General features: G+C 40.7%; 1 protein-coding gene across 7 annotated transcripts in view; it reads right to left on the bottom strand.

Annotated features, from left to right (window-relative positions):
• The window catches only part of Mecom (MDS1 and EVI1 complex locus), a 578,049-nt gene that overhangs the window by 189,368 nt on the left and 367,253 nt on the right, over positions 1-21,428 (bottom strand). The window lies entirely within an intron of this gene.

Below are 21,428 nucleotides of genomic sequence, written 5' to 3'. Positions count from 1 at the left end.
AAATGAAGCTTTCTTTGAAGAGAGGCAAGAGATCAGATTAAGCCTTTCAATATATATTACTTCTGTTTCCTCTGTTCACCGTTCTCACAATGGAATTCTCCAAGGGGTCCCAGATGTGAACTCTGCTCTAACTACTAAATAAGACTGTAGCAAGAAAATTCACACCACAAAACAGCCTTTTTGACTCCCAACAAGGGCCTCTCCCCAAAGCGATGCCCCTGTACCATCTGCTCCAGCAAAACTCAAATCCACTCCATTAATCATTCCTAACCCTGAAGAAACTATTATTCTCCTTGTTCAAATGATTTCAGAAGCAGACCAAGTCAATTTCTCTTGGTGGAGAAGCACCACAAATACTATGCTTAAATACAGGGCCTTGAGCCAGGCAACTCGGAGGAAATGCTCCCTGCATGAAGGAAAGCACAAACAATATAATGAGATCTAATTGAGAATTGTCTTTATTCCTTTAAAAGTCACATTAGAATTAAGTCCTCTGATAGTTCATGGGTTATCATCAGAATTTTGTACACATCTATGGTAGTCCTTAATTTTTTCCCAACTCGCTAATGATTTCCTCAGGCTTCTTATTGGAAAAGTCCAGTTCTACAAGTTAGGATCAAACCCTAAATCCTTTAACTAGGTTCACATTAATCTTAGTACCTGAATATAAAACTGAATCAATTCAGTACAAATTCAATGGCTTCCAAATTTATTTTAGGTACACAACAAATTTAAAAAGTCAACACGAAAGATAAGGGGTTGGGGTCATTTCAGAACCACTAGTCTTAAGGCCTGGTTTCCAAAGGTTAGCTGGGAAATTTTTATCACATTCATCCATAACACCCAGATTATTAATTTAATTGTTGAATACTGTGTTGGGATAAGCAATGCACTAGAATGAGAGACAAGAGAATGAGAAAAATGGGGTTGAGTGGGTAAAGGGAACTGTTTGAGTGCAGTCTCAGCCAGTCCAGTCTAGTGGGAGCCATGAAGCTTCCTGGTGCATGACGAACTCTCTCTCCTCTGCTTAGTCCCCTGCCTTAGCCACTGCTTTAGCATTTATTTGCCCTTGAAGAGACAAACCAAATATTGGGAACTGTCCAATTCTTTTACAGAGTTGTTGAGACACTTAAAAAAAAACCAAAACAGTACTTTGAAAAGACCAGCATTCCAACTGTGAACTCAGCTTCACTGAGCAGACAGCCTATGGGGACCCTGTCCTAAGCAGGGCCCATGTACCTGGACAAGTCAGTTGTGAATTAAAAAAATAAGAACAAACAGCCTTTGCCTTCCCCATTTGATAGAATTTTCAGGTACATCCAGAAGGAACTGACTCACCTAATGTGGCCCTAGCATCTCTACTTTTCATTTCTAAGCATTCCCTACAAATTGGGCAGGAACTCGGCTACCTTACATTTCAGCTGCCACCATACACACCAGGACGGCAATTCAGAATTGGCCTGAGACCTGTTTTGGTTTGCTTGCCTTGTAGTTAGAAGTTGCTACCTTGTTGGTCATCGCCTTGATATAAAGCTGCAACATCAGATTTACTGATGTCAAATGAATTCTTGTTATATCATAACATCCTATCTCCTAACTAAAGACAAGATAATTAGAGTAAATTGTTCAATAAACAGAGGACAAGTGGGAAAATATGAGTTACAATTGAAGGGGAGAAAAGAGGGAGAAAGTGGAAAAGTAAGGGCATAGAAAGGAAAATTAGGGTAACAGAAGAGAGTAAAAGAAGAAAGGGAACTTTCTGCGTTCCGGTTTAAAAAAAAAACTAGAGAATTATACTCCTGAACATTAAAAATCCTTTACGTATTTATAAATGCACATGGGTTATTGTTTGTGGGTATGAAAATGTATATTGAATGTAGCATTGTTTCATTTCAAAATGAATCAAAGTTGGGCACTAGTGGCTCATGCCTATAATCCTAGCTACTCAAGAGGCTAAGTTCTGAGGATCGTGGTTCAAAGCCCAGGAAAGAAAGTCTGTGAAACTCTTATCTCTAATAAACCACCAGAAAATTGGAAGTAGTGCTGTGGCTCAAGTGGTAGAGTGCTAGCCTTGAGCTGAAGAGCTAAAGGACAGTGTCCAGGTCCAGAGTTCAAGCCTCATGACCAAAAAACAAAGAAAAGAAAAGAAAATGAATCAACGTAATTGCTAATTATTTAGGTTAATATCCACTTATTTGAAAGTGTTTTGAAAATCATGCTGAATATCCATCCTACATTTTAGTTAATGATAAGATTGTATGTTGATTAATCTTTGATTTCTTTTTTGATATAAAACACAATGCATGCTAATATTTTAGCAGGGCCATCACTTCTTTAATTGTTTATATTTCTATTGCTTCTTAAAGGCAAAGGCTCTAAGATTTTGGTCACAAAAACAAAACTAGTATTTCATGGTTGTAATAAGGAGTTAAAGCTTTTTCAAAGCACCATCCTCACACCAAGATCTCAAAAGTGAACCACAAGTAGAAACTACAGAATACAGGTAGAGTGGAGAAAGACAAATGGGACAGCTATCACTATCAGCTGTAAGTCACCCAAACTATAACTCTTCAGAATGCAATAGAGTTGGCAGAAAGGGACCTGCCTCATGGGATAATGTAGAACCTAGACTCAGAGCCAGCATTTGCTTTTACTCTAAATCTGCGCCATTGATCAAATTCTGCTCAATAAATGGTTCTGGTATATCTGTGATTTCAATGCACTTCTTTAGCTATAAAATAAGTATTGATCTGCACCTGTGTGTGCATGTGTGCATACGTGTGTGGTATGTGTGTGTGCATGTGTGTGTGAGTGTGTGTGTATGTGTGTGTGATATCTGGGCTTGTTAATTTTCATCACAATTCACCAGTCTCATATGCTAATTCAATAACTGTAGTTATGAAAGAACAACTAGGACATCCCTATTATTTATTTATTGTATGCTTATTGTGTAAGAAAATGTGCCAGGTATCTGCTAACCACACACACACACACACACACACACACACACACATAATTTAAGACCCCATCACTATCTTATAATCGATAACATATGTAGATTACTCTCATTGGATTGTAAAATCCATCTTAGATCTAATAAATAAGTAGAACGGTCATAGAATTAAAATTCCATGGATGCAGAAAAGCAAGTGTGCGATATTTGAGACAGGTGAGCTGCATGAAGCACAGGGTCTAGGGATAGGGAGGGTCTGTGCCCATGGTGTAGGCTGAAGCAGATGTGCATGAAGAACACAGGTCAGATTAGGAAGGACTAACATGCTGCACTGGCAGGTTCATTCTGTGTGACCCTACACATGGGAATAGCATAAGAAGACAGAGGGCAGAGGGAGAGATGGATGGCAAATGGGAGATGCTGTTCACCAAACTGGGGCAGCTGTGATGGTCCAAAAGAAAGACACAAATGTCCTTCAAGAGAACAACAGAAGCGATCAAGAGAAGGGAATGGATTCAAGGAACATCTAGGAGGGAAAATGAATTACTGATGGACTGACTGACTGACTGACTGACTGACTGACTGACTGGTGCTATGGTTTGTCTTTTCAACAGGGAGCAGGGACAAGCCTTCACTGTGAGGATCTCAGGCAAATTTCTGCATCAAGCTTTTGGGCAAGGTTGTCCTCAGTGATAACACAACAGGAACCAACTGTGAGGCACCACCTTGCTGCCATCTGGGGAGGAAAGCACCAGCATCACCTGGGAATCTGCTAGGAATGCAGAATCCCAGCTCCCACCCCAGAACTGCCATCTCAACCTGCATTTTAACAAGGTCCTCAATTAAGACATTCCCATACATTCTGAGCAGCCTCTTCACAAAAGCACACGAAGCGCCTGTGATTAGGAACAGTGAAGCCTTGGCTCTCTCCCTTCATAGAATTTCCCTTTTATTCTCATGTACTAGACAATATATACTGATTGGCTGAAAGGATTACTCATGACAGTCAGTGTGACATTGTTTTGTGAGCACTTACACACAATGCCGGAGAACTCTAAGTTCACATTTTATTATATAACCGATCATCTTGTCTCATGACGAAGTCATATACTTTGTGTATAAAAGAATTCTTTGATCCTAAGTGTGGAAATGGTAGAAGACACAAATTTGCAAAGAAAATATTTTGCCAGTTATTTCCTTTGGACACTATCACTCTGCTTCCATGCCTCTCATCAGTACACTAAAGCTACACCCTTCCTTTCTACTGAAACAAAGGCAGACAATGCACCTTGAACAAGCCTAAGAAGCTTATCCTAACTATGCAGTTTTTTCTGGCCAAATACCCATTATCCTTAAAAGCAACCCCAAAGTCCAGTGTTTAAGTAGGTTCCTGGGGAAGGATCATGTAAAATAGATCTGTTTCTATATCATCCGGCCCCAGAAAGGAAATGAATGAGGCCAACCAGATGGGCTTCTATAGAATGCTTTGACTTATCACTCTACAATTACCATATTCTCAAGTCAAAGCAAGTAAGCAGTATACCCAGTAGTAGCTCATAAGGCATGATTTGGGAAACTCCAAACCATCAATCTCTGCAGAAAACCTGTTTCCCAACCTCTCAAGTATTGGTCTACAACTAGACTCAAGTCTGGAGAAAATGCAATCCTTCCATATGAAAGCCATCTAAAAATTATTCTGTCTGACAGGTGACTTTGTGAATTTATTAAAACAGACCATCTGTATTTAACAGTTCTGAAGGAAAGAGACAGCAAACATTTGCTATCAGCTGAATATATATTAAGTGCCCAAGTGTGCCAGGCACTGACACTCACACAAAAGGGCCATACAAGATGGCCAGGTGCTCTGCCTTCATGAAGAATGTCATGTAATGTCATAATCTTCAAATGTTTCTCATCATATACCTTATTAATAAGCTCTGCTGATTATGAATTCCAATTTACATGCCTTTTTATAAGATATTCACTATGCTATCATGCTAAAACATGTACAACTAAAACATAATGGTAAACCTCAATTAAGATATAACAACAGCTAAGAACTAGTGTCTCATACCTGTAATCCCCGAAGTCTGAGATCCAGAGGATCAAAGTTTGAAGCTAGATTGGGAAGAAAAGTCTACAACTCACTAGCAAAAGGTAAGGCTAAAGACATGACTTAAGATACGGCTTTGTTCACATTATCTGTGAGCTAAAACAAGGCAAGGGCACACAAGGACCCTTGATTTCAAGCCTCGGTACAAGCAAAAGGAAAGAAAGCTACAGCAAAGTAGTAGAAACAGATCTTAATACTTTTCTGCCTCCTAATGAACAACCTCTACCACTCATTGTTATGTGAACGCTCACTCAGAAATTCCCTCTATGAGAATTTTCTTCTATGAAAGAAGTTTTTGAATTGGGACAATGCTGCCCTGAGTATATGACTACTTTGATGGAGACAGAACCAGAGAATCAGAATTCTTTCTTTCTCTGTCTCTCTCTGTACAACAAACCAACAATACTATCGTTTTCGGTTCTTTTTTAAATGGTTTGCCTCGCCCAGAATTCATTATAAAGGAAATGGAATCACAGAATTACTCAGCTACCAGGACTTATAGCTGACCCCTTTGTTCAAAATCAACTGTATTTTCTTCCTGGCAAATAATTTCTACGGGATAGCTGGTAATACTAATATTTGTATCATGTTATCAACAAATATTTCCCCAGAATTCTGGTGGCAGCATTATCAATAATAGATTTATCTGTTACAGCAAAGTTTGGCTGTCATAAACTAATCACATTTCTACTAGGTTCCTCTACTCTCACTGTCAGCTTGGACAAAGGGTGCTTTGTGGAGTGTGTCCCCATTAGACGCAGTTCCTTCAGGTGCACAGTCCAATCTCCAGTGCCAGGCTCCACACCCAGTGTCTCTGCTGAGTGCAGGCCCCACGGAGACCCCACCCAAGCGGAGCCTTTCACAATCAGAGCTGTGCAGTCAGGCTGTCCCATGAGAGACTGTGTCCTGGTTCTTCGATGCTCCTAGACGTTGGCAAGAAATCAGCCTCAGGGAACCTCAAGGCCAGAGTCCGGGCAGCCCACTTCTTGGTCTAAGAGATCCTGAGTGTTCAGATTAGGATTTTTGCTCATTCTGGACAGATATGTGCGGAATAGTCTATTTTTAGCCTCAGCTTAATCTGAAGAAGGTCTTCCCCTCCACCCTCCCAGGAATCCTCCTTTCTCTCTCCTTCAACAAATAATGTAGCTGGTCTCACAATCTGAAATCTCAAATAGGACCTAAATTCCCTAGGAATGCCTGTGATTTTTTTTAATGCTGACATCTATTTTCCCAAAGTTGGGAACATGTACACATCCATATAATCTATGAATGTGCAAACAAATACAGGTCCATATTTGTGCTTGGTGTGTGCTGCCCACAAAAGTTGTATATAACAGAATGTACCAATGTCTTTCTAGAAATAAGAGCAGAGAGATTCACAGAATATAGAGCTTATAAAAAGTTTCATTGCTAGGACTTGCAGGCCAAACCCAAGTGAAATAATAACTAGAAAATTCTTTGTATCTGACCATCTCCTTCCTTCCTTCTTTCCTTTCTTCCTCTCTTCCTCTCATGTGACTTGCTGGCTCACAGCTGGCACTCTACCACTTGAACTACATGCCCAGTCCAGCATTTTGATGGTTAATTGGAAATGAAGCCTCTTGGACTTTTTCTGCCCAGGCTGACTTCAAACTGTGCTCCTCCAGGTCCCAGCCTCCTGAGTAGTAGGATTACAGGCACAAGCCTATTGCCTAGCATAAGCCTCTCACTTCTTCTATCCATGTTGCTGTAATCACTGAGTTTCGCGTGTGGCCAGAATACCGATGATTCCAGAGACACTGGGGTCTCATTCACCATCTCAGGCAGTGACCCTGCCTTTCAGGAAGCAGTTGGGGGGGTGGGGAGGGAGGTGCCCTTCTCAGCCTGACCCACAGTTTGGTCCCCACGGTGTGAGAGGAGGTTGGGCCCCAGCAGTGACTCTTTCAACACCAGGAGAAACCTGACCCTTCTTTCAGAGGTGTGGAAAAGACCAAAAAAAATCTCTTTTCCTCTTTCTAACTAAAATTTAAATTTTGCATTCCTCCCCTCCTATCATCCTTGGGCTGTCCTGAGGTCCGTGGACTGTCCTGCACAGTGTTTAGAAAGTGCCACGCGTAGAGGGCGGGGTGCAGACTCCCACTGAACAGTCACGGCGAAGCTGGAGGCACCCGGCAAACCCTGCGTCGGGGACGTTCCTACAGTGTCTTTTCAACACTTGAATATTATTTCTCTGGGCAGTAGTCCCCTGGTCCTTATGAAACTTTCTGTATCCCCCAGACCCCATCATTAATCTCTGAAGAACATTCTCAGCTCCTGGACCAGTCACATTCTCTACAGATCTGATCTAGAACTACACTGGATCTTCACATTCAGAGACCTGAGAGCTGGATTTGCAGGTTCTGACAAATACAAGTCCTGAACTTCCTTCAGAGCCTTTGTCTCCTTCAAAGCCAGCTTTTGAAAGCTCCATTCAAAACTACATTGCTTTAAAAGAAAAAAAAGATTCAGATCTGGCCCCAGTGGCTCATGCCTGTACCTCCTAGTTATTCAGAAGGCTGAGATCTGAGAGTCATAGTTTGAGGCCAGCTCTGGCTAAAAAGGCTTGTGAGATGGTTATCTCCAATTGACCTACCAAAAAGCCAGAGGGAAGCCTTAGCACAAGTGACAGGCTTGAACAAAACAAAACAAACAAACAAACAAAAAAACCTAAGGGCCCGCCCCCAAGCTCGAAGCTCAAGCCGCAGTACCAGCACAAAATAAAATTTCTGATGAGTTGAGATAAGGTACACTCTCATTTTCTTTGTAGATAGGCTACACAGTGTATAACAAAGTCTTAGCTGAGTGTCTTAGAGTCAGTTGTTATTTTTAAGCAGCATGTGTTGTGTGCCATTTCCTTGGGGGAACACATTCCAATTTCTTAATGGGGTGTAATCAGTAACATGTTTGCTTCAGGCCTTATAATGATGATGCTGTTAACTACATTCACCAAGAATCCTTTAAAACAGCTGTTTTCAAGCCACTTTCGCTGTGAATGTACTTTTGTGTGTTTACTGTATTTGGCAGACACTGGAGAAAGCCCCTGCCTACTGTTTTATTTGTTTCCATTTATGAAAACATGAGTTCACTATGAAAATCAGATGTGTTTGTAAAGTTATCAAGGAACTCCTATGAAAACCAGCTCTGTCTTCACCACTGTCAGCAATTCCTGAGCCATCTCTGGGAAGATGGGCTACGAGGAGAAACTTCCATGTATTTGTTTAAATAAAGAGATCAGTAGTTATTCTTCAAAAAACAGAAGAGGCAAAGTGCTTAACTGTGTGCCCGGGGCTGGGGACAGGGGGAGAGCAAGAGAGAAAATGAGAGACAGAGAAAGAGAAACAGAGAAAGAGAAACAGAGAGGCAGAGTTAGAGACAGAGAGACCCAGTGGAGCTGCCTGGACAAGGTTCTTATGACAGAAGCTTTTTACAAAACTCACACCTAAGACTCAATCAAGCCTTGCTGTCTCTGGCATTTGCCAAGGCTCCACTCTGAAATGCAACTATTAGGCTCCACTTGGAATCTTACTAAGGATAAAACACCTTCATTCTTATAATATTACATAGCCAAGAAACAAAAAAAAAAAAACCCACCACCCACCTCAGTGTGCAAAACCATAAAAGCATAAAGAATTTCATATCACTTCATACGCATCACTTCCAAAGTCACAGAATGGTTGTTAACCTCTCAGTTTACTAGTTATGATTGTTCTTGGCATTTGAAATAGTTGGGGCAAACAATTAAAAAGCAAAGCTAGGGGCTGAGATGTGGCTTAGTGGTAAAGTACTTGCCTAGTATGCATAAAGCCCTGGTTTCAAGTCCTCAGTACCACATAAACAGAAGAAGAAAAAAAAAGCCAGAAGTAGTGCTGTGGCTCAAGTGGTAGAATGCTAGCCTTGAGCATAAGTAGCTCAGGGACAGTGTCCAGGCCCTGAGTTCAAGCCCCAGGAATGGCAAAAAAAAAGCAAAGGTAGACAGTGGTGGTTCACACCTAGAATCCTAGATACTATAAAGGCTAAGATCTGAGGATCACAGTTTGCAGCCAGCCCAGGTAGGAAAGTTCATGAGATCCTTATCTCCAATTAACCACCAAAAAGCCAGAAGTAGAGCTGTGGCTCAAGTGGTAGATCTTAGCCTTAAGCACAAAAGCAAAGGGACAGCGCCTAGGCCCTGAGTTCAAATCCCAGTGAGCACACAAGAAAGAGGACAGAGAGAGAGAGAGAGAGAGAGAGAGAGAGAGAGAGAGAGAGAGAGATCTGCTCCTGCCCCAACATTTGTCTGTCACCCACTGAGTCCCCTAGGGCAGGGCTATGGTGTCAGTCCTGAGCAGGACCCAGGAGTACCTCTCCCTATTTGCCTAAGCACTCTAATCCCAGTCTCCAGTGCTGTGGTGGATGGGAAGAAGGTGTCAGCACAGAAGGCAGAGGCTGGAGGCGTTTGTACTTCGCCTGTTGCATGTGCCCTCAACAACATTTTCCCAGGTACTCGGTGTAGCAGTGACTACTGAACCCAGCTCGCCAGACAAAGTCCTATTTCCTGGGCCCAGTGAAGATGAAAATATCACATTTCTAGTTCATTCTACCCTTTCACTCTCTTTGTCATGCTTCATGGCCTTTACAAGTCACCATTCCACTGTGGTAGCAAAGATTACATGGATGCTCGCAGGTAAGGCCTCCAGCAAACATGGATGGAAAGGTTTAGAAGGAGGAGGGCTGCAAGGCTTATTATCTGCTCCCTATCTCCCCATTTCTTACCGCAAGCCCTGCCTACTGACAGCCACACTGTCCCAAGGCAACCACTGCTCAGTAATAAGATACACAACAAATAATAGAGAGGGGTTTTTTGCTGAAAAATATATACTCAGGTAATTAAATTGTTAACATGATGGATAGCCTTATTTTATATTTGAATTCAAAGTGATTTTCTGTATAATTCAACTAAAATGCCTCAATGTTACAAAAAAAACACCAAAAGACATAACTCCAGAGAAATGACAGTATAGATTTTTGTTCATTTATTTTACAAACAGTTTTACTATGCAGAGCTGTGTGTTTACTTGAAATAAATGGAGATTACGTTTAAATATATTTGTTCTTTGTCTTAGTTTTTGCACCATATTCTGAAAGATGAGCCTATTAAAAGTTTACCTATAGCCAGACACTGGTGGCTCACACCTGTAATCTTAGCTATTCCAGAGGCTGAGATCTGAGGGTGGCAGTTTGAAGTCAGTCTGGGCAGGAAAGTCCATGAGTCATCTCCAATTTACCACCAAAAAGCCAGACAGAGAGCTATGGCTCAAGCGGAAGAAGGCCAGCCTTGAGTGGAAAAAGTAAAAGGACATTCCAAGCCCTGAGTCCAAGCCCTAGTTTTGGCACACACACAAAATTAATTAATGTTTTAAATGTACCTATAGAAATACTTTGATGGGGGAGGGAAAGTGAGAGAAAAAGGAGGGGGTAATAATGTTCAACAAGAAATGTACTAATTACCTTACTTATATAACTGTAACCCCTCTCACATCACCCTTACAATAAAATACAATTAAATTTTTAAAAGAATTCAAAATAAATGTCACCCCCCCCCCAAAAAAAAGAATAAATGCTTTGGTTTATGTGGACGAAGTAAGAACATAAGAGATTTCTTGTTCACCAAGTTCCCGAAGTAAGACTCTAGCGTCTGAATTTAAAATGTTAATGGAGATGCATTCTACTCATGTTGAATCCCAAATGACAATATATTTTCTGCCCAGGGCACGATTCTGACTAAATCAATAAACCACCCTAAGTCTGATAAAAGTTTTACAAAATATCCAAGGCATTTAGAGTAATTGTTAACATCTGCTCATTATGATTCAACAATGTAAGCAGGTTTAGAAGCCAGATAAATATATGTGTTCAACCAGCAGCCAACATGTCACTGGTACCTCAGCAGTGACATAAAACAGTAAGACATTACAAGTTGCCTTAGTCTTGGGTTCAGGGAATACAAATGAACCATTGTGAAATAAACAAAATTCTGCTTTCTCCATGTTTGAGAAAAAGGAGAGAGGAAGGGGATAGGGAAAGAGGGAGGGAGGAAGGGAGGCAAGTTTTGGTTTAAAAAAAAAAGAAAAGAATCTTGACAATTTACTTTGGACTGAAAACTTGGAGAATATACAGGAAAAAATAAATAAAGGAAAAACATAAATCTTAGAGAAAGGATCTTAAGACACCCATCATTGCTAAACCATAGAGACCATTTTTCTTCTTTATTTTCAAAAACACAATTCAATTCTGATTTCTCCTTTCATTTCACAACCTAAGAAAGTGATTGTTTTTACACCAAAAGGATAAAACAGGCTGTATGAAAATATCATGGGAAATGGATAGATCAGAATGAATTTGTTGTTCGACATTATGCACCAACTTTAGATAACTTCTCCTCCACCATGGCCAGCCATGGAGTCATCATTTACTACTTAGCAAGAAAATGTTGAACAAATCACAACACATTCATATTTATTGGGAATTTTATGGGGTAAGGGACACCTTTTGATTGGTTTTATGTGATTTTTTGTTGTTTGGTGAGGTCTGGTGCGTGCGTGCGTGCGTGCGTGCGTGTGTGTGTGTGTGTGTGTGTGTGTGTGTGTGTGTGTGTGTTACAAGTGCCCTTCCAGTAGTCTAAATGACCTCCAGTGATGCTAATAGCTCTCCAGTTACGTGTTTCTCGAGTATTTGAAGCTGAGTTGTTTATTAACTTTCAACTACCTTGTGTTATCCTCAATCAGGATTGTGTAAAATAGATTAAGAAAAGTTACCACAAGGTTAACTCTTCCGTGAGGGAATAAATCTGACCATATGCCACTTGAACACAATCTACTACATTCAGACCTGAAAAAGTTGGTGAAATTTTCCTATTAAGGCAAAAAGAGATCCCAGAGAAAAGGGTCATGGTGAAAGCAAGTTGTACTTGTCTGAAGGATAGGTCTATTAACTCACAAGCTCCTGAGTACACAGCAAATGTCATGTGGTAGGCATGTGATTTAAGTTGAATGACCTGAATACCGAGAATAAGACTATATAATCTATTACTAGTACCCAACACAGTCTAAGTTTTCCTATAAGGGCCACAATATTAGCAAGGTAAAGATGAAAAAATTAGCAGAGAGATGCTATCTAGCTAATTAAAGCTGTAAGAGAAGCAAAAGCCTCCTCCACAATTGTTCTGTTCACTAACCTGTAATTATATTGTCAATTACATTAACTTCATGGCCCACTAATAGAGTAAATTTCAAGGGAGGAAAGCCAGTGTTGGGATGGTTATTTATTTTTATGTCCTAATTAATCAGTACTGACACCAAACCACATCCTTCCTCCTTGCTCATTATTTAAATGACCCGTTTATATGGATGAATCTCTTTGCTTTGTGCATTTCATTATCACATTAACATGCTCTCAAAACAAAAACGGGTTGTTTTCTGCTTCAGCAAGTACTTTGAACAAATAGCTACTTGAGCCTCTCTGTCAGCCTCCTCTCTTATTAGCCATTTGTCCCAGGTAGTGAAAAGTTGACTGAAATCAAATGGCCACTTCTTGGTGGGAAGGAAAAAATAAAATCCCAAAGCATTTTTGTAGTCTTACGAGGAAAGGAGGTGGGGAGAGAATTTGACTTAGGAAATAGAAGCAGAAATTCGATGTTTCCATCATGGTTTGGTAAACAACTTATACTTAGCTAGTTATTTCCCCAGATCTCATTATCTAGAAACCTAAAAATTAGGTTAAAATCTGTTGGAATCATAAAATTGCAATAAAATTTAAAGTAACCTGGTTTGAGCAAATCTCTGAAATATGACTCCCTTCTGAGGAAGGCTCAAGGAACTGCATGTATTTCAGTCTTTTAATCAAAGGTCTGCTGCTTAAACTGTCTTGAGAAGACATGTGGCTAAGTTAAGGATGTCAACCTTGATATCACACTAGAAAGTTAATTTGAGAAAGAGAGCTTTGCTGGAGACCACATATCCAAATTAAAAGTATTTTTTACAAGATATACCTAAAAAGGGTGAAGTGTGCTACATAGTCAAATATTAACAAGGTCCTTTGCATTATGGGCCGTCCTCAAGGTATTTTTACGAATAACACCTGTTATCTCCACTATAGGAAAAGAACAATGGCGGGGCACAGTATGTACCTGTCAGTGACATGGGAAACAAGTAGGGCCATAAAGTGAAACCCTACCTGGAATATACCCAATGCTAAGGCCATGGAGGTGTGTTTTAAAGTGGTAGAGGGCCTGCTTCTCAAGTGTGAGGCCCTGAGTTCAATTCTCAGTACCAAAAAAAAAAAATCTTTCTGAATTTATATAGCTTGGTTCTTGCCCTGTGATAAATGTAGTGATAGTCACACATCCATATTTTAAATACAATGGATAAAGGTTAAAGAAATTAAGCTTCAAAAACTGTTGGGTGATTCAACAAACAGTAATGATGACAAAGAACATTAGAATTTGGGTCAAAATTTTAGCATAAGTGTCTCACATATAAATTGTTCAATCTGTGGTTGGGAAAAGGAATCAGATAGAAAGGAGGAACCAGAGAAACTGATACTCACTTGACACTGTGTTGGATATGAGCATTACAACTTGGGGGGGGGGGGAGGGGAATGGGGAGATAATGAGGGATGGGGTAGCAATGATTAAAAATAAATGTACTCATTACCTTACTTATGTAACTGTAATCCCCTTGCTCAACACCTTTTCAATTTAAAAAATGTAATTTCATTAGAAAAAAAAGAAAGAAATGTAAGGAAGCATTATTTGCAGAACCTCGAGTATTACTACTGTCTTTTGGTACCACATAAAAATCATTATTCAGGTCTCCAGTTGAGTAAGAACCAGTCACCCTTGCTCTATGGAGTGAGGGCTATAAGTGACCCGACTGTCCTTGGGTACAAAGGTGGTTTCCTTTTTTTTTTGGGGGGGGGGGGCAGTCCGGTCATGGGGCTTGAACTCTGAGTCAGGGCGCTGTCCCTCAGCTCTTCAGCTCAAGGCTAGCGCTCTACCACTTGAGCCACAGCGCCACTTCTGGCTTTTTTCTTTTTGCTTATGTGGTGCTGAGGAATCGAACCCAGGGCCTCAGGCATGCAAGGCAAGCGCTCGACCTCTGAGCCACCTTCCCAGCCCATAAAGGTGGTTTTCATCTTGAGGAAATATCTGTAATTTAAAGAATGTAGCAAAACAAACAACACCATAACTTACACTGCCCACCTATTGAGTGTTTTCGGTGGTTCTCAACAGTCACCAGCCACCTGCCCGTGACCACTGCTACCTATACTTGTGGGCTGGGATTCCATTGCTACGGAATCCAGTTATTAAAAGGAAATCCTCCTACTTACTTTTCCTAAATCCCCCATCCTCCAGTTGATGCTCATTTCATGTTATTCAGACCTCTGTGAACAGTAGTCTAACATCATCCTCTTTATGGGAAAAATCCATTATTTAAAAATAGTCAATAAATCACTTTATCTCTCATTTCCCTTCACTTGAATGTAAGTCCTGCTCCCCGGAGCTTTCTTCAAATACTCCACCTGAGTTGCTGGAGGAATTTGTCATACATTATGACTAATTAGGACATTATATGCTATGTAAGACTATAATGATTATTAATTTTCAATAGTAAATACAATTGCCCTAAGTCTTGGCTTATACTTTCCTCCTTCCAAGTTCCTCAGGAAATTCTCAAGTTTCTCTCTGACTACTTCAAATGCTCCCTCCTGTCTGCGGCAGAGAAGATCAGTTTATGTTTAGGTGAAGTGGGCAAATGTCTGGTATGGAACACATTAAAACCAGGGAAATCTGTTCCCTCTATAACTTCAGCCAAGTTACAGCTAAAACCAAATGGCAAGTTAATTAACCCACTTGATACAGTCATCATTACAGCATCCATTATTAAAAGGGGACTCTACTTCAAGCCACAAGTGTACCAAGCTTTCTGAAATGTTTTTCCAAGCAAGACCCAATAAAAATTGGTTTGGTTGTTTTGGGGGTTACAGATGGTTATTCTACATCCTTCACACCAGGTACTAGACACTATGTCTAACTTACAGAATTGCCTTGAAGAATAGGTATTCCAAGCTGTGCCATCTGATCACATAACTGATGTCAGGTGATCTACATGCTTCAGGCAAGAATGCAGGAGTCCAGATTTGTTTCAACAGATTCACTGTTCAAAAATCTTATTTACTTTTATATATGAGACATGAATTATGACACTTATTCTTAGCAAACAAGTCAGGCATTTCATGCATTTTGAAGACACTGATAGAAACTGCATCAACACTTACATACTATGAAGAATGAAATGCTATGCCCCCTTCTGCCCTGAAGGTCCTGTTCATTGTTCTAATGAAGATACAGAGTCATACTGTGAGTGCTATGTGGGCTAACACTAGAAGCAGGAGATTCCCAATGTCTATCCTCATGGATCCTCACATTCAAATGAGCTCAATGGAAGGCCCTAAGGGGCTGGCAAGGACCTCGGTGAGGGACAGGAAGGGTAAGGAGGAGCCTCGAGGGCAGAGTTTACTCAGAGATCTTTCTGGCCATCATCAGTATCACCCGTCAGTTGAATACAAGGCTGAAGACCTGAACTTGGGTATTCAGAAAGTTTGCAGGCTCCCAGAGAATGGAAACAGATCTGGATCAAATTATATTCAATTCAGAAGCATGTGAGGCATTCTAATGACTTCCATTACCCCTGTGGTCATCTTGGGTGGTGGAGCTCATTAGGGTTCAATCACAAAAATTAGGGCTCAGTGGATGTGAGATCTGAGGAAAAGGACCCTATGTGGACCACCAAAGCTTACTGAGGTGACGCCACTTGGCCAAGAACTCAGCCCGGGGCCATCTTATCACCAACCGCTGGAGCTGCCACGACTACCAAACAAATGGCTGAGATTTGTCTTTTAGATCCTGATCTCAGGAAGAAACAGATGAAATGAACCAACAAGGCACAGAGAATCAGAAAGAAATGCTACCTGGAAGGAGCAAAACCGTCTATCACAAACGACCACGATCATCACCTTGATGTCCTGGGAGGCTCCTACCTCGCCTTCATGGCTTTGCGTGTGCCTACATTTCTGCTCACCCCTACCAAGACATCCCCTCATTTCTCCTCAAGCTCAACCCAGACTCCTTGCTAGCTAGAAACTTCCATCCCCGACTCTGGCCTCAATACGTTCCCTCAAGCATTCATTCCAGCCTTCAGTGGTAGCTTTCTGAGTCTTGAAAACAACCAGCTTTTTCCTTTTTGGGTTCATTGCCCTGTGGTTCGTCTCTTAGCCTGGAAGGCTGGTCCTGAAGCTGGCCTATGCTCACTCTGACATTCCTACATGTCTCTGATGAATACCTCCTCTCAGAGAGGCTAGACCCTTTGCCTGAGGACCAACTCCTGAGCAGGGTACCATCCTCTCTATGGACTCTGCTCCTGGCCCACTTCAAGCACTTATTCTTGCCAAACATGATATATGTCCTTGCTTTTGTGTTCACTGTCTTCTCACCCACTAATAAACTACAGGAGGGAACAGAATTTGTCTAGATTCTAGAAACCATTCTGGCACATAATCGTTCCTAGGTTTATATTTGGAGAATCGATGAGATGAAAGCTAATCAACAGGGCCTGGCCCCAGCTAAGGGTGAGAGTCCCTAAGCAACCACTGTCCACTCAGATAGAGGCCTCAGGTTCAGGGCTCTAAGCTGTTGCTGTTCCTTCTCTCACTATCTATTATTTGCCTCAACATTTCAACTTCTTTATTCTAATCTTTCTCACCGGCCAACTAGAAACTCATCACTGAATCTAGATCACGTGTATATGTGAAGATGGCCTTAAAATGATTTGTTTTATTGGTTTATTGTGAAGTATCTCTTGGGATTTTTGTTTAGTTGGTTGGGGGGCTCTTTTATGTTTGTTTTGTTCTAACTGTCCATTTAACCCTACAGAGTCTCTGTGTTCTTTATTGCAGGATGGTTATATTACCATCCTAATCTATTTCTCTGTTCAAAGGTAATATTAGGTTCTCTGTTTAGAGAGGTATTGATGAGCTAATGGCTCATCCTTATAATCTTAAGTTACTCAGGAGGCTGGATCTGAAGGGTGACATTAGCCCAGTAAGGAAAGACCATGATACACACACACACACACACACACACACACACACACACACACACACACACACACACACACACACACACACACACACACACACACACACACACACACACACCTCCAAAATAACCAGCAAAAAGCAGGACTGGTACAAATGGTAGAGCTCTAGCCAAGAAACATGAGGCTCTTGCGTAGTTCAAAACCCAATCCCAGCAAAAACAAGGTATTTTGTCAGAAAAGAATTCTTTTAGAAACATACTGTCCAGGAGAGACTAAAATGTATACAGACTTCAGGGTAAAGATAGCAAAAATTTTTTAAATGTCCTTAACTTTGATCATCTGTAAGAAAGCTGTTTAACAATCACTGACCTACTAAAAGTGTTCGTCACACACAGTCTGAGAGCATCAGAGCATCACCCATAGTCTTAGGAATACTACCCTGGGCAGGTGGTATAGACTGCCACAAAGTTGGCTGTGTGCTTACATGAGAGTGAAGTACCCACAGAAACAGAGAGAAGGTGCCTGACAGTTTGGAAGATGCTGACCTCCCATTATGGAACCCCAAGCTTGCTCTAGGAAATAAACAGACTCTACCGAATCTCAGTATTTGATGTATTTGAGACAATTACTGACTTTTAGGGCAATAGCCCCAGAATTCCCTGCATGCCCTCTCTGCCCCAGCAGAGTCTACTTGGTTCTCTGCTGCCTGGACTTCTGTTTATGCTCTGCCTGGGTCTGCTTCTCCAAACATCCTTACTCACTCCCAGTTTACACATGTCATTGGCCCCCATCAGCCCTTGAGAAGTGTTTTTCCAGTCTTCCTTCCTACTCTAGGTGGACCATCTTTTCTATTGCTTGGGTATTGGTTTCAGTTTTGTTTTTTTTTAATGTGGTTTATTTCTTAATCACTAAGATCCCTCAGAGATCTATGGGGGGGGGGGGGGGCGGTGGATACAGATAATGGGTCTTGAAATGCCTCTTCACCAGCCATTGCAACTTGGTTGACTCTTCTCTACTTTGTAAAATGAGCTTCTGATTAAGATATTGTTTAAAGAAAAGCTTTTTGGTTTTGGTTTTCTGGCTTTCTGGTTTTACTTAAAGGGATTAAATAAAAACTTTTTGGGGGCTGGGGGGAGAGAGTGCTGGTCCTGAGGCTTGAACTTAAGACCTGGGCACAGTCTATGTGCTCAAGGCTAGCCCTACCTCATTTGCACCACAGCTCCACTTCTGGCTCCTTTTTAATTTCTTTTGGTGGCGAATCGGACATGAATGAGTTGCATGAAGACTTTCCTGCCCAGGGGGACTTTGAACCATAGTCCTCAGATCTCAGCCTCCTGAGTAGCTAGGATTACAGGCATGAGCCATTGGGCTGGCAAAAATAAAACCTTTTAAATTATAATAACACATGACTCAAGGGATCTGCCACCACCTGGTGGCAGCATACCCAAATTTCAATATGCCAATTTTTTTTTCTTTTTTTTAAGAGTTCAATTAAATCTGTTACTTTGAATTTCTAAAGTAGTATCAAAATGTCTCAGGTGATTAGATGTAATTGTGAAAAATACATCAGGAAGTACAATATCACTTTCAAACTTTAACAATAGTAAAAGTTAAGGTGTTATATACATGCATTAAAAGAACTTATATGGATCTCATAGTACTTGCACAAAATATTCCCATTATGTCTTAAAACCACCCTTGAAGTCATGTAAAATAAATTGGCAGATTCTCTGGAAGAATTTTAATGTGGATATGGGAGTTATATACACCCTCAAATAGCCAGGAAAAGCTTCAATTCTCTTTCCTGTTAGAGTCAGAGTGAATGTGAAGTTCCGGGTAAGTTTTAGCTGGGACATTCTCTGAGCTAATCTCCTCCTCCAGAAAATATAAACAAAGCCAGAGCAAAGACACCTTTTCACGGACCTTTATAAATGACTGCACAAAGAGAATAGAAAACAAGTTCTGTGACCACAAGCACATTTATGGAGTAGTGGAAAAAGAAAGTGAGATCCCCCCCCCCACTTCTTTCCAGGCCTTTCACCCCTCACATAATAGTAAGACATTAGATTGGTTTTTTCCACTTTAACCACAATAACCCTTCTTGGGCTGATTTGACAATGTTCAGTTCAGGTAACAGCACCTTTAGACACTCAGAAAGAGGTTACAGTAAGTTACACACCTGGAGAGCAGAAGGGAATGGAAACCAGGGCCCTTCCCTCCCCAATGGCCTCTCTGGCCAAACCCACATCAACCTCTCCCAGCAGAAGGAGCTGCCCCTGCTGTTTTCCTCCTGCCATGTGACTCATAAGTCATTTCTTTCTTGTTGGCCTTGACGTCTTGGGTTAAGTTTTCAGGCAGGACATGAGAAAGCCCGCAGGACTGAAAAGGAATGTCCTGCTACCTTCTGAAATGTATAGAAAAAGAAGTATATGAGAGAGAGTACAAAGTCAGAGAACCGTTCTTGGCAAAAAGCTACTTCTCATGGCCTTTCAACAGCTACAGCAAACTTGCTTGTTGAGAAGCCACAACAACTGTGTAGTATGGAGTTACTAGCAAGAGTACAATCACACCCATTCTATGTAGATCACCAGTGGCCACATAGCATTCTGGGAAAAATCATAACTAGCAAATTGTGATCGACAGATTTTGAATGAAATCCATACTCAGTTCCCCTAAAATGCATTCTAATACTATGTGTCAGCTGTTCCTAAATCAATTACACATCAAGATGCTATAATAAATGACTGGATTCACAAATAATGGAATAAAGAGTACTTCTGAAATGCAATGGTGTTTTGCTGGCTCTGAACCTGAGAGCTGATGTATGGTGCTTCTCATACTAGCTATGTGTACAGTCAAGTTGACCTGAGTCATTTCGACTACCTGCCATTCCTTCAGCATGCTAAGATCAAGTCAGAGCAAATATTAAACACTCCAGAGGTCTAAATGATGGTTTTATATAAACAGAACTCTTTGGTGTCTAACCTGGAGGTCCCTGCTGTCCCTCCATGCAGACTTGTATTACACAATCATCAGCAATGCCCCCCCCCACACACACACAGTGTGTTTTTCCAACAGTTTGAAACAATATGTAATTCTTTCTAGTTATACACCTGTACTGTCGATAAAAACCATTTGCATAAAAATCTACCTGCTTTTTTAATATCTTCAGAAACAAAAAGTCTGATGAAAGAATACAAAAAGAATTCTAAAGTACTGTCTGAGTTGTCATGTGGGAAAAAAAAACTTAGCTAACTTAATGACAATTTGCCTTCCTGCTTCAGTTATTATGTAATAGACCGCATTATAGCTCACCGCCTTAGCTCTTGGGTCATTACTGCCTATGGAGAGATCATTTCTGATACTCTAGAGGTAAAGGAACACTAAACAGTAGTCACTTATCTGACAAAAGACCTTGTATTTTTCTTATTCTATCAATCATTAAACAAGTAATGTCTTTTATGTCATTGCTTTAACATTCATTAACACTCATGTCAGAGGAAATCTTTGCAATTAAAAATCCTATTGACCATTGAGATTTGTTTTGCCCTGGTTGACTACAACTAAGTTTTTTTTCTACTTCAACAGACTCAATAAGATAAGTTAGGAACCCAAAGTTCAGCTTGAAGTATCTCTTATGACTCTCTTATGACTCAAATGCCATTGATACTCATACTTTCAAAACAAAATCAGATTTGGATATCTCAATGCTGACTTTAAAGCCAATCTAGACTAACCAGCTTAGAAGGAAGGAATGCTTCAGAAAAACAAAGTCAGACAGCAGTAAGACTGCTGTGTTGTCACAGGAATTCTTCCTTGTAGCAAATGCACAGACTCACAGGGGGCTGTCAATGCAAATCCTGCCTGGCTCATTAGCCTCTCAAACAAGATGATTTTCTGTCCATTCATTATGACTGGAAGACACAAAGAAACATAAAACCAAAGTATTCATGAGGACAAAGTGAGAGCTTTGGATATCACAGGGTAATGTGTCCATTTCCAAACCACTCCTTCTGTGGGAACATCATCCATAAAAACTGATTATACATCATCCATGGCAATATTATCATCCCACATCGAGAGAAATAAAACTGAACAAACACTATTCTTTTTAGTAAAGAGCAATTCAGAGGCTGGGAAAAGAATGTATTTCCTTCTTGGAAAAATCTACATGTTATAAAAACATCTTTTATTTCAGGAGTGGATTAAC

This window comes from Dipodomys spectabilis, unplaced genomic scaffold (genome assembly GCF_019054845.1).
Source record: "Dipodomys spectabilis isolate Male_0828 unplaced genomic scaffold, ASM1905484v1 ptg000050l, whole genome shotgun sequence".
NCBI lineage: Eukaryota > Metazoa > Chordata > Mammalia > Rodentia > Heteromyidae > Dipodomys > Dipodomys spectabilis.
Note: the sequence above shows the minus strand (reverse complement) of the source record. Positions and strands in the feature narration are given on the sequence as shown.